Source organism: Pteropus vampyrus, unplaced genomic scaffold (genome assembly GCF_000151845.1).
Source record: "Pteropus vampyrus isolate Shadow unplaced genomic scaffold, Pvam_2.0 Scaffold2, whole genome shotgun sequence".
Lineage (NCBI taxonomy): Eukaryota > Metazoa > Chordata > Mammalia > Chiroptera > Pteropodidae > Pteropus > Pteropus vampyrus.
This window is the reverse complement of record NW_011888783.1, coordinates 35,725,025-35,740,921: the sequence shown is the minus strand read 5'-3', so window position 1 is coordinate 35,740,921 and position 15,897 is coordinate 35,725,025. Positions and strand designations below refer to the sequence as shown.

At 32.7% G+C, this 15,897-nt stretch overlaps 1 protein-coding gene and 1 pseudogene across 1 annotated transcript in view; one reads left to right on the top strand and one right to left on the bottom strand.

Moving 5' to 3' along the window:
- EPC2 (enhancer of polycomb homolog 2) overlaps window positions 1–15,897 on the top strand; it is a 107,027-nt gene that overhangs the window by 51,324 nt on the left and 39,806 nt on the right. The gene's annotated exons all lie outside the window — the stretch shown is intronic.
- LOC111739370 lies at window positions 14,192–14,309 on the bottom strand (annotated as a pseudogene).

The window sequence follows — 15,897 nt, the reverse complement described above, 5'->3', positions numbered from 1 at the left end:
TTTTTTTTTATCATTAACGGATGCTGGACTTTATTAAATGCTTTTTCTGCATCTGTTGATATGCTTTTATGATTTTTCTTCTATATTGATGTGGATTACATTCATTCACTGTCCCAGCCTTGCATACCTGGGATAAATCCTACTTGGTTATGGTATAAAAATTCTTTTTTTTTTTTACATTATTAGATTTGATTTGCTAATAATTTATTGAGGATTTTCGCATCTATGTTCATGAGAGATATTGGTCTGTAGTTTTCTTGTCATTTCTTTGGTTTTGGTTTTAGGGTAATGCTGGCATCATAGAATGAGTTAGGAAGAATTCCCTCTACTTCTGTCTTCTGAAAAGCATTGTAAAGAATTGATATAATTCCTTACTTAAATGTTAGGTAGAATTCACCCATGAACCTATCTGGTTTCTGGTGCTTTCAGTTTTGGAAGATTATTAATCATTGATTCAATTTCTTTAATAGATATAGGCCCTTTCAGATTGTATGTTTTTTCTTGTGTGAGTTTTGACAGATTTTGAAGAAATTGGTCCATTTCATCAAGCTTACCAAATTTGTGGGTACAGTTATTCAAAGTATTTGATTGTCCTTTTAATGTCCATGGGTTCGGTAGTGATGCTCCCTATTTTTTTCATTTCTGATATTAACTAATTGTGTTTTCTTTTTTTCTTAGCTTGGATAGAGGCTTACTGATTTTTTTAAAGTTTTTAGTTTTGTTATTTTTCTCTTTATTTCCTGTTTTCAATTTCAGTGATTTCTGCTCTATTTCTTATTATTTCTTGTGTTAATAACAGAATTTGATTTGCTGCTCCTTTTTTAGTTTTCTAAAGTGGAAGGTTAGATTATTGACTTTAGATCTTTCTTTTTTTCTAATATATGCATTCAGTAGTATAAATATCCCTCTAAGTACTGTTTTCAGTGCATCCTACAAATTTTGCTGAGGTCATTTTCATCTTCATTTTGTTCAAAATATTTTAAAATTTCTCTTGAAATTTTTTCTTTGGTCATATTTATAAGTATGTTGTGTTGGTTAATCTAAGTATTTTGGGATTTTCTAGCTATCTTTCTATTACTGATTTCTAGTTTAAGTCCATTGTGATCTGAAAACAGACATTGTATGATTTTTATTCTTTTAAATTTGTTGTTTTTATGGCCCAGAATGTGGTCTCTTGTTCAGTGTTCTATGTGAGCTTGAGAAGAATGTGTAATATGCTGTTGTTGGCTGAAGTAATCTATAGGTGTCCATTATATCCAGTTGATTGATTGATGGTACTATTGAGTTCAACTATCTCCTTATTGATTTTCTGCCTCCTGGGTCTGTTCATCTCTGTTTGTGGGGGAAGGGGTGTTAAAGTCTCTATCTATAATAGAGGATGCTATTTTTTTCTTGCAGTTCCTCCATTTTTTTTTGCCTCACACATTTTGATGCTGTGCTATTAGGCATATACACATCAACTATTGACCTCTTTATTATATAATGCCCTTCTTTATCCCTGATAACTTTTCTTGCTCTGAAGTCAGCTCTATGTGAAATTAATATATCTCCTACCACTTTCTTTTGATTAGTTTTAGCATAGTAAATCTTTCTCCATCTTTTTACTTTTTAATCTGTATGTGTGTTTGTATATAAAATGGGGTTTTGGTAGATAAGAAGTTGGGGTTTGTTTTTTGACCCATTCTGACAAGCTTTGTTTTTTAATTGGTGTATTAGACTATTAATGTTTATAGCAATTACTGGTATAGTTGAATTGATATCTACCATGTTTGTTACTTTTATTTATTTATTTGTTGCCATGTTCTTTGTTCCTTCTTCCATACTTTTTCTGCCTTTTTTGGTTTTAATTTAATTTTCATTTCTCCGTCTTTTCTTAGCATATCAATTATGCCTTTTTTTTTTTTTTTTTTACTTTTTTTAGTGGTTGCCCTAGAATTTGCACTATACATTTACAGATAATCAAAGTTCACTTCCAGATAACACTACACCACTTATTGAGTAGTGCAGGTACCTTAGAACAACAAAATATTTTTGATTCCTCCCCCTTGTTCCTTGTATCATTGCCATTATTTTGTTTTGCTTATACACAGCATACATAATCAAATACATTGTTACTGTTGTTATTTTGTACAAAACTGTTGTTGGATCAATTAAGAATAAGAAAATAAAAGATTTTATTACCTTCACTTATTTTTCAGAGCTCTTCCTTTCTTTATATAGATCCGAGTTTCTAACCTATATCATTTTTCTTTTCTCTGAAGAACTTTTTTTTAACACTTCTTGTAAGGCAGGTCTGCTGGCAACAGACTTTCTCAATATTTGTTTGTCTGAAAAGTATTTCCTTAGTTTTGAAGGATAATTTCATAGAATACAGAATTCTAGGTTGGTGAATTTTTTCTCTCAACATTTATTTCATTCTCTCCTTTGCTTGCATGGTTTCTGAGAATCAGATGTAATTCTTATCTTTGCTCTTCTCTATAGGTAAGATGTTTTACCTCCTCTGGCTCCTCTCAAGATTTTTTTTAATAGTTGATTTTCTGAAATTTGAATATTATATGGCTAGGTGTGGTAGGGTCTGGGGAGGAGGGGCATTTTCCCTGCCTGGTGTTTTCTGCATTTCCTGAATCGGTGGTTTGGTATCTGACATTAATTTGGGGAAAATTTTCAGCCATTGTTGTTTCAGATATTAGATCTATTCCTTTTTCTTTTCTTTTGGTAATCTTTTTACACACATGTTACCCTTTTATAGTTGTCCCACAGTTCTTTGATATTTTTAAAAGTCTTTTTCTCTTTACTTTCCAGTTTTGGAAATTTCTATTGTGTTATTGTCACACAGATTCTTTTCTAAGCCACTCCGCTAATGAGCCCATCAAAGACATTCTTTCTATTTACAGTATTTCTAATTGCTAGCATTTCCTTTTGATTTTTTTTTAGAATTTTCATCTTTCTGCTTACATTATGTATCTATTCTTTCATGTTGTCTACTTTTTCTATTAAAACCTTTAATCATTGTGTTTAAATTTCCGATCTAATAATTTCAACATTCCTACCATATCTGACTCTGTTTATGATGCTTGTTTAGCCTCTTCAAACTGTTTTTTGCCTTACTGCACCTTTCTGTTGAAAAGTGACAGTGATGTACTAGGTCTAGGTAAAAGGAACTAAGAAAAATAGGACTTTAATGATGTGGCGGTAAGGTGTGGATGGAAGGGAAGCTTTCTAAGTCTTAGATTAGGTCTCAGTCTTTTGGTGTGCCACCGGCCCTGGACTCTGTACTTGACCAGTGCTTTTCAGTTTTTCTCTCACCTTAGGTGGAACAGGATGCCTACAGGGTGTTGGAGTTGGGTATTTCCCTTACTCGAGGTCAGTAAGGCTCTGATAAAGCCCCAGAAGGTTTGGCTGTGGTAAAATAGTTTCTCCTAAGTGACTTTGTTAGGAAGAACACAGTGCTCCGGCATATTTCAGATGGTTCCTTTTCCCCTCCTCTTGCCTGAAGCAAGAGGAGATTTTTCTCTAATATTCACTCTGAGGACCTGGTAGAGTTCCTGGAGGTAAAACTTAGCAAAGTGTATCTTACTCCTCCACCCGGTTCCCACTCCTCATTACAGAGTCCCCCTAGAGTTTTTCCTCAGACGTGTCTACACTGAGTTTCCAGCAGTTTGTTGATTGCAGTTCATGTTTTCCTACCCTGGCACTGGTTCCCAGGGTGGTTTCTGCTAGTGAGTTTCTGCTCTGGTAAGTTGTGATTCTCTGTCTTTACCTGCCTTTCCACTTTTGAGGACAGCTGTTTGCCCTGTGGCCTTACTTCTCTGATGGAAATAAGAAGAGTTGTTGATTTTTTATTTTAACATTTTACTTGTTAGAATAGAGTGGTGACTTAAAAGCTCTTCATATCTGACTGGAAACAGGAAGTCCTATGTATGGTTTTGTTTTTAACTTGTTAAAATTAACAGATTGTTAATTTTTTTGGAGGGGGATTTTTCTTTTTCTAGTTTTCACATACAATTTCATAGGTTTTTAAATAAATTTATTTATTTAAATTAGTTTCAGGTATACAATACATTGGTTAGATATCTATGATGTTCATAAAACGATCCCCCCAATTGCTCCTTCCTTCTCCTGGCCCTCCACTTAGCCATCATATCAGTGCTAACTTCATTCCCTCTGCCGTGCTCCCCATGCCCAACTATCAACTACTGATTTGTACTTCTTTAACCCTTCACCTCATTCTCCCAGCCCCCCAACACTCCTCCCCTCTGTCCGTCACCAAATTGTACACTATATTTGTGAGTCTGTTTTTGATTAGTTTGTTCTTTTTGTTCCTTAGATACCTCATGTAAGTGAAATCATATGGTATTTATCTTTCTCTCTCTGACTCATTTCACTCATCATAATAACCTCTGGGTCCATCTATGTTGTTGCAGATGGTAGGATTTCATTTTTTTTAATGGCTGAGTAATATTCCATTGTATGAACCATAATTTCTTTATCCAGTCGTCTGTTGATAAGCACTTAGGTTGCTTCCATATCTTGGCTATTGTAAATTGTGCTGCCATGAATATTGGAGTGCATAGATCCTTATGAATTATTGTTTTGTTTTTCTTTGGATAAATACCCAGAAGTGCAGTTGCTGAGTCAAAAGGTATATCTATTTTTAATTTTTCGAGGAACCTCCAATACTGTTTTCCATAGCGGCTGTACCAATTTGCAATCCCACTAACAATATATGACGGTTCCCTTTTTTCCGCATCCTCTCCAGTACTTGCTGTTTTTTGATGTATTGATGATGGCCATTCTGACAGGTGTGAGGTGATATCTGATGATTAGCGACCTTGAGCATCTTTTCCTATGTCTGTTAGCCATCCGTATTTCCTCTTTGGAGAAGTATCTCTTCAGGTCTTCTGCCCGTTTTTTAATTGGATCGTTTTGGTTTTTTGTTGTTGAGTTGTATAAGTTCTTTATAAATTTTGGATTTATCAGATATATCATTAGCGAATATCTTCTCCAAGTCGGTTGTCTTTTTGTTTTGTTGATGGTTTCTTTTGCTGTACAAAACCTTTTTAGTTTGATGTAGTCCCATTTGTTTATTTTTTCTTTTGTTTCCCTTGCTCAAGGAGGTATATCTGAAAAGAAATTCCTGTTAGTGATATCAGAGAGTTTACTGCCTATGTTTTCTTCTAGAAGTTTTACGGTTTTGAGTCTTACATTTAAATCTTTAACCCATTTTGAGTCTATTCTTGTATACGGTGTACGAAGATGGTCCAACTTCTTTTTATTGCATGTATCTGTCCAGTTTTCCCAGCACCATTTATTGAAGAGATTGTCTTTACCCCATTGTATATTCTTGCCTCCTTTGTCATATAGTAACTGAGCGTATAGGCATGGTTTTATTTCTGGACTCTCTATTCTGTTCCATTGATCAATGTATCTGTAGCCTTGTAGTATAGTTTGATATCAGGTAGTGTCATACCTCCAACTTTGTTCTTCTTTTTCAAGATTGCCATGGCTATTTGGGGTTTTTTATGGCTCCATATAAATTTTAGCTCTCTGAAAAATGCCATTGGTATTTTGATAGGGATTGCATTGGATCTATAGATTGCTTTAGGTAGTATGGCCATTTAACAATGTTGATTCTTCCTATCCATAAACAGGGTATATGTTTCCATTTATTAGTATATTCAATTTCTTTTTTCAATGACTTATAATTTTCTAAGAGCAGGTCTTCTACCTTCTTGGTTAATTTGATTCCCAAGGTATTTTATAGTTTTGGACGCAATTGTAAATGGGATTAGTTTCTTAATTTCTTCTTTCTGAAAGTTCATTGCTATATAAAAATGCTAGTGACTTCTGAATATTTATTATGTAACCTGCTACTTTACTGAATTCATTGATCAGTTCTAACATTTTTTTTTGGTGGAATCTTTAGGGTTCTCCATATATAGTATCATGTCATCGGCAAATAACGAGAATTTTACTTCTTCCTTTCCAATTTAGATGCCTTTTATTTCCCTTTCTTGCCTTGTTGCTCTGGCTAAGACTTCTAATACAATGTCGAAGGGGAATGGTGAAAGTGGGCATCCTTGTCTTATTCCTGATCTTAAGGAAAATGCCTTTAGCCTTTCCCCATTGAGTATGATGTTAGCTCTAGGTTGGAGGGGGAATTTTTGATAACATTGCTTGCATCTGTGGCTTTCTCTTTTTAATTAGAAGTTTATAAAACAATTTTAAATTTATTTTGGAATTTTTTTATGATTTATCTTTTTAAATGTCCTAAATAGTAGTAAATATTTGCCTTTTGATAAAATGGACTTTATTTGATATTGGGAAATCATTCAGAACCAGATATGGTCAATAATTTAGATATTACTTTGGTTTAAAATAAATTTTTGACCGTAAAATATTAGACCGTTTTATCTTACATCACTTATAATTTTATTTTGAAGGATTTCCGAGAAGAATTTCACAAATAGTTTTTCTATAGGTATCCTCCTTGAGGATTAAGAACATGGCGTGTTCATTATGAATCATCAAAGCCTTTTGTAAAGAAAAGTCTCATTTTATTTTTTTCTTCACCTCAGTGAAGACAAGATCTGAGTAGGTTTTATATTGTGTTCTGAAATGTAAGATTTTTAAAACAATAGTTTTAAGAACTGGAAAATATTTTATTGCAGCTTATTTTTTCATTGACTCCTCAGTATTATTGGCCCACTATATTAAGGGCCCAGTTTTGGTGATATAAATAAAGTCAATTCTTTATTCGAGCCTCAGTCATGAATTTTACATTCTGTGTAGTAACCGATAATTATTTGACCACTCTTTCTGGCAACATCTCTAGTGAATTTTTAGGCATTAAAGATATTAAAGCAGAAACTGCTGGCCAAAGTGTTATATTGGGAATTCAGAAGTCCTATGGCTGAAGAATCAAGTTACAATGACAGGTTGTTTTGAAGAGAACATGATGGCACTGGAGGAATAAAATTATACATAGTTAATGATTGAGACACCAGCTACAAATTTACCCCTTCTTCTTGAGACAATCACTTCATATTATAATTGCGTTTATTAGACAGTTACTTAGAAGGAAGAAGCTATATTCATCTCTTTGATTACTATATTTTTTATTACTTTGACCCTGTTCTAGTAATACTTGGCATATAATGGTAAAAACAGATAGGAATAGTTAAGAAGTTTAGAATTTTCTGGGTTACAGAATTTAATCTTTGAGAACAGCTATATGAGACATCTGTATCCTAGAACTGGGTTCTGAGAAAATTGTGCTTAAACATATATGGATATACATATACATTTATTTAATTTTTGTTTTAACATAATTTTAATTAAATTTTTTAGATTGGCCTAATTTCCAGTTTATGGAAAAGTGCAAGAATAATATAAAGAATTCTGTATACCCTTTTCTGTGCTTCACTAAATGTTAACACTTAATGTTTGCTTTCTCTCTCATTCTTTCTCTCTTTCTCCTTACTGTCACAACCTTTATTTTTGTCATTCTCCTCCTCCACATTATTTTTGTTGTGATCCCTAAGTTACAGATGTTGTGCTCCTTTGTCTCTGAGTACTTCAAAGTGTTTCTTTAAAAACACATTCTCTCACATAACCACAGCACAGTTATCGAAATCGTAACTGACCACTGATATAATACAATTTATCTAATCTGTTCACCTCATTCATTTACAAATAATTTTAATAATTTTCCCAGTAATAATCCTTATAGTGAAGGGAAACTCCAGATGATGTGTTACATTTTGTTGTCACATCTCTTCAGACTATTCCTAAATTTTTTTTGTGCTTCATGCCACTGGCATTTTGAGTACAAGCCAATTATTTTGTAGAATATTCCTCAATTTGAGTTTGCCTGTTTCCTCATTACTTGATTCAGGTTAAAATGGATTTTTTGTTGTTGTTGTTTCTAATTGTGATAAAAAAAAATCTCTCTTAATTGTTTTTAAGGGTGTACTACAGTATTCTTAAACTACATACACATTGTTGTACAACATATCTCTAGAAGTTTTTCATTTTGCATGACTGAAACGATATCCATTGAACCAACCCCCCCATTGCACCCTCCCCTTAACTTCTGGCAACTACCATTCTACTTTTTGTTTCTGTGACTTTCACTATCTTAGATACTTTATAGGAATGGAATATTGCGGCATTTGTCTTTTTGTGACTGACTTATTTCACTAACTACAATCTCTTTAAGGTTCATCCACTTTGTAGCATATGACGAGATTTTTTTTAAAGGGTGAATGATATTCTATTGTATGTATATACTGCATTTTGTTTATCCATTAATCTGTTGATAGACATTTAGATTGCTTCCACATCCTGGCTGTTGTAAATAATATTACTGTGAACATGGGTGTTCACATATCTCTTTCAGATCCCGTTTTCAGTTCTTTTGGACGTATACTCAGAAATGTGATTTCTGGATCACGTGGCAGTTCTATTTTTAATTTTTGAGGAACGTCCATACTATTTTCCACAGAGGCTGCACTATTTTACCATTCTACCAATAGTACGCAAGAAAGGGTTCCAGTTTCTTCACATTCACACCAAGTGTAATTTTTTTTGTTTGTTTTTTGTTTATAGTGGCCATCCTATGAGGATGAGGTGATAGCTCATTGTAGTTTTGACTTGTGATTCCCTAATGATTAGTGATGTTGAGCGTCTTTTCATGTGCTTGTTAACTATTTGTGTATCTTCTTTGGAGAAATGTCTCTTCAAGTCCTTCACCCATTTTTTAATTGGATTATTTGGGAGGGGGTTGTTGTTGAGTTATAGGAGTTCTTTATATATTCTAAAATGAACCCTTTACCAGATACATGGTTTGCAGTATTTTCTCTCATTCTGTAGTTTGCCTTTTTACTCCTACTTGTTTCCTTTGCTTTGCTGAAGTTTAAGTTTGGTGCAGTCCCATTTGCCTATTTTTGCTTTTCTTACTTGTGCTTTTGGTATCATATCCAAGAAATCATAGTTGAACCCAATGTAATGAAACTTTTCCTCTTTGTTTTATTCTAGGAGTTTTAAGTTACAGGTCTTATGGTTAGGCGTTTGTTTATTTCGAGTTAATATTTGTATATTATGTAAGATAATGGTCCATCCTCATTCTTTTGCATGTGGATTTTCCAATTTTTCCCGGTACCATTTGTTGAAAAGAATCTCCTTTCTCCTTGTGTAGTCATGAAACTCTTTTTGATCATTTAATCACTAATTTATTAGCTTTCTGTTCCATCAGTCTGTATGTCACTCTTTATGCCAGTACCACACTGATTTGATTATTGTAGCTTTGTAATGTGTTTTGATTCCAAAAGGTTTGTTTTTAAATGAGATACTTTATGTCTCCAGTAGGGCTGGTTTTTGAAAAGAACATTTGGTGAAATCTTCTTTAACAAAGAGTCTCTTAAGTAACGGAAATTATTCATTGCCCTCCACTTTATGTTCTATATTTTTAGATTTTTTTTCAGATCTATTAAACTTTCTATTTTAGAGGGTATTGATGTTCTTTATAAGAATACTGCTATTTAATCTCTCAATTTTCTAACCATTTAGTGCACTGAGAAGCTATGTTCTCTTTCTGTGACTTATTTTAATTAATTTACTCTATTAGTTATTAGATATGATATATTAAACATAAGAATAGGACGTATATTCCTGCCCATATACTGTATAATTTTAGAATTAGTTTGTAGTAGTTAAGATCTTTCCTGAACCCAGATGTCTTAAGTGAGGCTTTTTGCCCTCATTCTGTATTTGTTGAATGATTGGTTGGGAGTAAATGAGAAAGATAAGAGGTCTGAACAGAAAGTGGGAGAGAATTTAAGATAGTACATAGGAATCACTGACTCAGAATATTTTTTAAAACACATAATTGTTTTTAGAGTCACAAAGTAACGTGATTTTATTATATTTTTCAATAGACAATACATTCAGATTATTTCAAAATAAAAAGTAGATAAAAACATCCTCATTCCTGTCCACGCTCCACTCCAGTCACCTTCACCTTGTAAGTAATCACTTTTATTAGTCCATGTCTCTCAGGGTTTCTTTATGCAAATTGAAGCACATATGAATTTATATTTTTACATCTCCTCTAACACAAAAGTTAGCATACTATTTTGTGTACTTTTTGGCACTTTTTTTTTAGCGTATAGTCTGGAAATTATCCCATATAACATACAGACTGTGTCCTTGTTCTTTTTTACTGCTACATAATAGTCCACTGAATTTAGATATACCAGATTATTATCCAGTTTCCTATAGAAGGAAACTTGGATTGTTTTCAGTCTTTAGTTATTACAAATAGTACTTCAGTGAATAACTATGAGCAAACATAGTTTCATAAAGGTGTAATTATATTTTTTTCTTACAGAAATTGCCAAGTTGCCCTCTATAGGTGTTATACCAATTTGTACTTCCACTAGCAATGTATCAGCATGCTTGTTTCCCTGTAGCCTAGTCCTTGAATTTTTTGATTTTTCCAGTCTTATAGGTGAGAGATGATGTACTTCAGTGTAGTACTCTTTTAAATAAACTTTTTATTTTGGAAAAATTTTAGATTTCCAGAAATACTCTGTACGGTAGTACATAGTATTCATGTATGCCTCTCACCCAATTTCAGTTTCCTCTAATATTATCATCATACATTATTGTGGCACCTATGTCAAAACTAAGAAAGTAGTGTTGGTTTATTATTATTAACTAAAACTCAGACTTTACTCTGTTTTCTCTCAGTATAGTTTTAATTTGGATTTATTATTAATGAGGTTGAGTGTCTTTTCTTATGTTTAGGAGCCATTAGCATTTTTTATCTCCTGAACTGTTACTTTTTTTTTTTTTTTTTTTTTCTTATGTTTAGGAGCCATTAGCATTTTTTATCTCCTGAACTGTTACTTTTTTTTTTTTTTTTTGCCCATTTGTCTATTGACTTGTTAGTAAACAAAGGAGGAAGAGTCTGAAGGAGGAGAAGACTAAGAAAAAGCATAATTAGAGGGATAATATAAAAAGATCGTTATCTTTACACGCCTTTTTTTTTTTTTTTTTAATCACTGTTGCATCCCATAGGTCCTGTCTGTCATTAGGCTCTATCTGCTCTCTAATGATGAAATTCTCTACCTGAAAGACACAGAGAGATCTCTGGCCAAGTTTTATAACTGTAGGAAATCATGGAGAATCAAAATCAAGATTCATTATATTGATTTTCAACATTAATGATCTCTTTGTACTATTGAGAACTGCTGGACTTGGAGGCTGTCAGAACCTTGGAGAGCTCCAAGCAAAGGCTTGGGCTGCTTGTGAACTTTAAGACACACTAACTTGTCGGTAACTATTTTTGAAAGTTATTTGAAGCCTGAGGAAAAGATTTACAATTTTTTAAAAATTCAGTGTATTTCGTATTAGGCATAAGTTAAAGTTATAATATTTTAAGAGCAAAGACTTGGGTTTAGGTCAGAGGTTCTCAAAACATTGTCCAACATCACAGGAACTTGTTAGAATTCACAAACTCTCCTCCAGATCTACTGGGTCAGAAACTGGTGATCAGACTCTATAATCTGTGTTTTAACAAGCCATTCAGATGATTCTGGTGAATCTTAAGTTTGAGAAACACTTGTTAAAAGGCTTTGATGATAGTCACATATCAAGGAGAGACTTCTGAGCCTTTGTCGGATCCTAACTTCCTTCAAGTTAAGAAGTATATGGGATCTTAGGAAGATGTTTTATTCAAACTGCTTCCTAGATCATAGCTCTGCCTAGTCAGAGCCCCCTTTAGTGTACATTAGGTTCTACTTAACTGAAACTTAAATATGCAGGAGCATTGCTGATGCTAGACTTGTAAAACTATTCAACTCTGCTTTTTAAAAAATCACATGTCTTATATATGCACATAAGTTTCTGACAACATGTAGTTCTGAATTTTCGTTGTTTGAAGGTGGATTTTGAGCATATAGACTCCTATCCAAACTCATTATTGATAATTTGTATCTCTAGCAGTCAAGCATATTCTGTCTCTGCTGCTGCCACTCTCTCTGTCTGAGATGTTTTTGCATCCACTTTCTCTATACCTTATGGTATTGATATCTATTCTAATTTAGAAGGGAGTCTATTGTACATGTTGTACTGGAAAATAATCTGTGGATTGTTACTGGATTCATTGCATAATTTTGAGAAGTTGTATAAAAAAGAAAATGCTGAATTGGAAGATGAGATAGACGAGCAAGTTATTAAGTCAGTGGCACTCTTAGCAAGTGCTGTTGTTAATACGTTCAAAGAAGAGCCCTTACAAACAAGGTGCACTTGTGCCTCTGTTTTATTTTGTCGCCTGCATTAAAAAGATTGGATATTAACAAATAGTTTACAGAAGTTAAACATTTAGGAAATTTTTAAAGATGCATGAAGGTAGTAGGGGCTTTGTATAAAGATGGATGTTGCTTCTATTTATGTTAAAAAAAATTATTGATAAGTCTTAGGTAAAAGTTGGAAGTTTTCTTGACTTGAAATAACTTACTGTGGGAAACACTATTTGAGTTTGTTCTTTTTAATTTTTTATGTTTGTTTTTTCACAAATCTTTAAGTGCCTGATGCACTAGGTTCACAATAGCTTGTTTTATATGCATTTAGTAAACCGATAGTTATTTTATCTGTAGATTAATCTTTCATCTGTGGTTATTAAATGTAATTTATAAACTTGAACATTTAAGTCCAAAATTTAACAAAAACAATTTTTTGACATTTATATTTTTCTTCTCTTTGATATTCAAAGAATTTTTCATTACTGCTGTTAGAATTAGAAGAGTATAATTTAGCATCTCTGTGGTGTAATGGGAGAATCACATCTCTGTGATTCAAAACCCTGAAACTTGTGCTCAACTCACCAAGATTCTTATCCTCTCACAGTTTTCTGTTCTGTAACATAAGATGTTTCTAGCTCTAAATTATGTAACTTTTTATTATTTGTATTAATGTGAAACTTAACTATATAACTAAAAATGTTAACTTTTTCAGTTTGTATTTTTTTAATAATGACCCCAGTAGGAGTAGACTAGAAAAAGAGGGTTTGTAGAGAGGAGAAGAGAGGGAGATTTGAAAGAGGGAAAAGATTCAGAATGGATTCCAAGAATAAGAAAAGACATTCTAAAAATGAAAACTATCTGAATTTCATTTTATGACACTGAGACTTATACTTTATTAAATATTGCCTGAGTAACCATATTTAGTTATGTAATTTTCCCCCACACCTGATGTTTTTCCACCAACATAAGGAAAGGGAATTATGTGATTAATTGAAGGGTGGTCTGTGACTACCCTTAGAAACTATTAATTTTTAAGATTTTATTCTGTGTTCACTAAAGAAGATTATAACTATTTTAATTTGAGTAAAGCTAATTGGAGTCTGGATCTCTCAGCATATCTTTGTTTATTCTAGTTTTCCTCTTGACAAGTTATACATAGATTAAAAATTTTTTAAGACTCAGGAAACAATCTGATTATTCATTTCTGTTGTTAGTACCTACCATATTATAGACCCTCAGTAATACATATTGAACTTCAGAGAAAATTCAACTTGTAAGGAAAAAACTCTGAAAGCATAATAGTAGGTATTGTCTCCATTCTCACTGCCTTTAGTGTCTACAGACTCTTTATTTCTTTTGATTCCTGTCCAGAAAACAAGCAACTTTAGGTAAAAAAAAAAAAAAAAAGTTCCCTAATAAAAATGGAGTAATTTTGATGATTAAAAAAAATTTGAAATTAGGAATTACCATTCTTGTGTTTATGTCACTTTATTCACTTGTGAAACTGTTTTAAATCTCAGAGTTTTGCTTATATTTTGTTACTGTTTCAAATTAGAGAGAATATGTGTGTAGATGAGGGAATTTTCATGTGAAAACTTTTTTCTTTAATTTCAAAGTAAACAATTGTTAGATGTGTGAGAGAAGAAAATATATTACAGATATTAACTCAAGGTAAGAAATAACTATCAAACAATGCATCTGTCTGCTCCTTCATTGAAAGTATTCAAGCTGAATTGACAGCCTTTTTTTGTCTTCTTTTATCTATCTATCTATCTATTTATCTATTTATTTAAAAAAAAATTTTTTAGGCGAGGCAACCCTTGGTTGACCTCACAGTTTGCAAGGACTTTGTCAACTTACAATCCCTTATTTTTTATTTATTACGCCTATAGTACCTGGTATTCCTAGGTGGTCTCCCATCCAAGTACTAACCAGGCCCGACCCTGCTTAGCTTCCAAGATCAGACAGGATCGGCTTGTTCAGGGTGGCATGGCTGTAGACTCTTCTTTAAAACTGTATTATAATTTGAAACAAGTAGTTTTTATCATACTGTCTCTTGGGGTTTTGTTTGTTATTGTGTTTTTTGTTTTTTAATAGACCACTTTATTACTTTAACTAAGATGGGTGAGAGGAAGTTAGCTTCTCTGGGCCTTGATCTTCCTTAGATGGAATTCCAGTTTCTTGGTTTCCAGCACAGAGCTATCAGCTTAGCCAGTTGGCCATACTGGCCAGACCTTAAAGTGATGCTCTCAAGTAGCTTTCCCTGCTCTGGAGGAGGAACTCTTTCAGAAATTTTTATTCTTAATTCATATTTCTTTTGAATCTTTTTGACTGCTTTTGTTTTAAATTTCTTCTTCCTCAGGAGTCAACTGTATTGACCTCATGGAAGCATTTTTGTAAAGGGCGAAGTGTTTTAAATAGGCAAATTTTGATTGTAAGGTTGGTGACCACGCATATAACTAAAAGGTGGAATTAATGCAAAGATTATTAATGCCTATAAACTGGAACTGGAATTCTTTTACTTTTTCCTCCTAGTTTCTATTACTTCACAACTTTGGTTTTTATGGACCATAATGCAAATGGTACCTTTTCACCTCTTTGTTCCCATTATTAACATTCTTTTTTTTTTTTAAGTAATTTTATTTATTTTTTTAACATTTTACTTTTTCCTTCCCCCCCATTATTAACATTCTTATTATCTTTGGGTTTTTATTTGTTTTTAAGTTTTTAAAGTGACATTTTCTATCAAAGTAATCCATATATCATTAGTCTTAACTGAAAAAATTTTTTTTTCTAAAAAGAGCAGTCTCCTCTCCATTCTGAGAGACAGCTAACTTCAAATCCTTTACTTGTTTCTTTTGGTATTTCTAATGGGCTTATATAACTGTCTTTTTAAACTTTTTTAAAAAAATGTGTTATCTTTAATATTTACTTTTCACTTCCTTACTCAGCACACTTCCGTGTCCTATATTTTGGCTGTAGTTACATTATTAAATCAAAATTCAGTGTATATATTATCATTCTGCAAATATTAACAGCATAACAATGATTATGTTTACTTTCTTGTTTAGGTTTTTGTTTTCAAAGCAGATAACTTCCCTATCTTTGTATCTGCTTCCTTTTCTATATATCATTAATTAATTCACCATAAATTTTCCCACAGAAGTCGGATAGGATAATTTGTCGGTTTTATTTCTTTTGTGGACATTTTTACCTTTAACTGTTTGTTTTGCCGTTGTATTCTGGACTGGTTGCTCTTGGGCTCGCTGCATGGTTATCATCCATCATCTTGGGATCTCTTTGCTTCTCTCATGTGTTGGTTTCCCCATTTCCTGGATTCCATGCTTTCTTCCTTTTGGATTTACTCCATTCTAATGGAGCATACCTTCCAGTGGCTTTCTAAGAAAGCGTGCATGAAAGGTGAATTTTTTTGAGGCCTCGCATGTCTGAAATTATCTTTATTCTAGCCTCATACTTAATTGATAGTTTAACTGGGTGGAAAGGTTTAGGTTGGAAACTTTCATCCTTCGGAATTTTGAATAATTTTATTGTTGTGTTCTGACTTTTAGTGTTACTATTGAGAAATCTG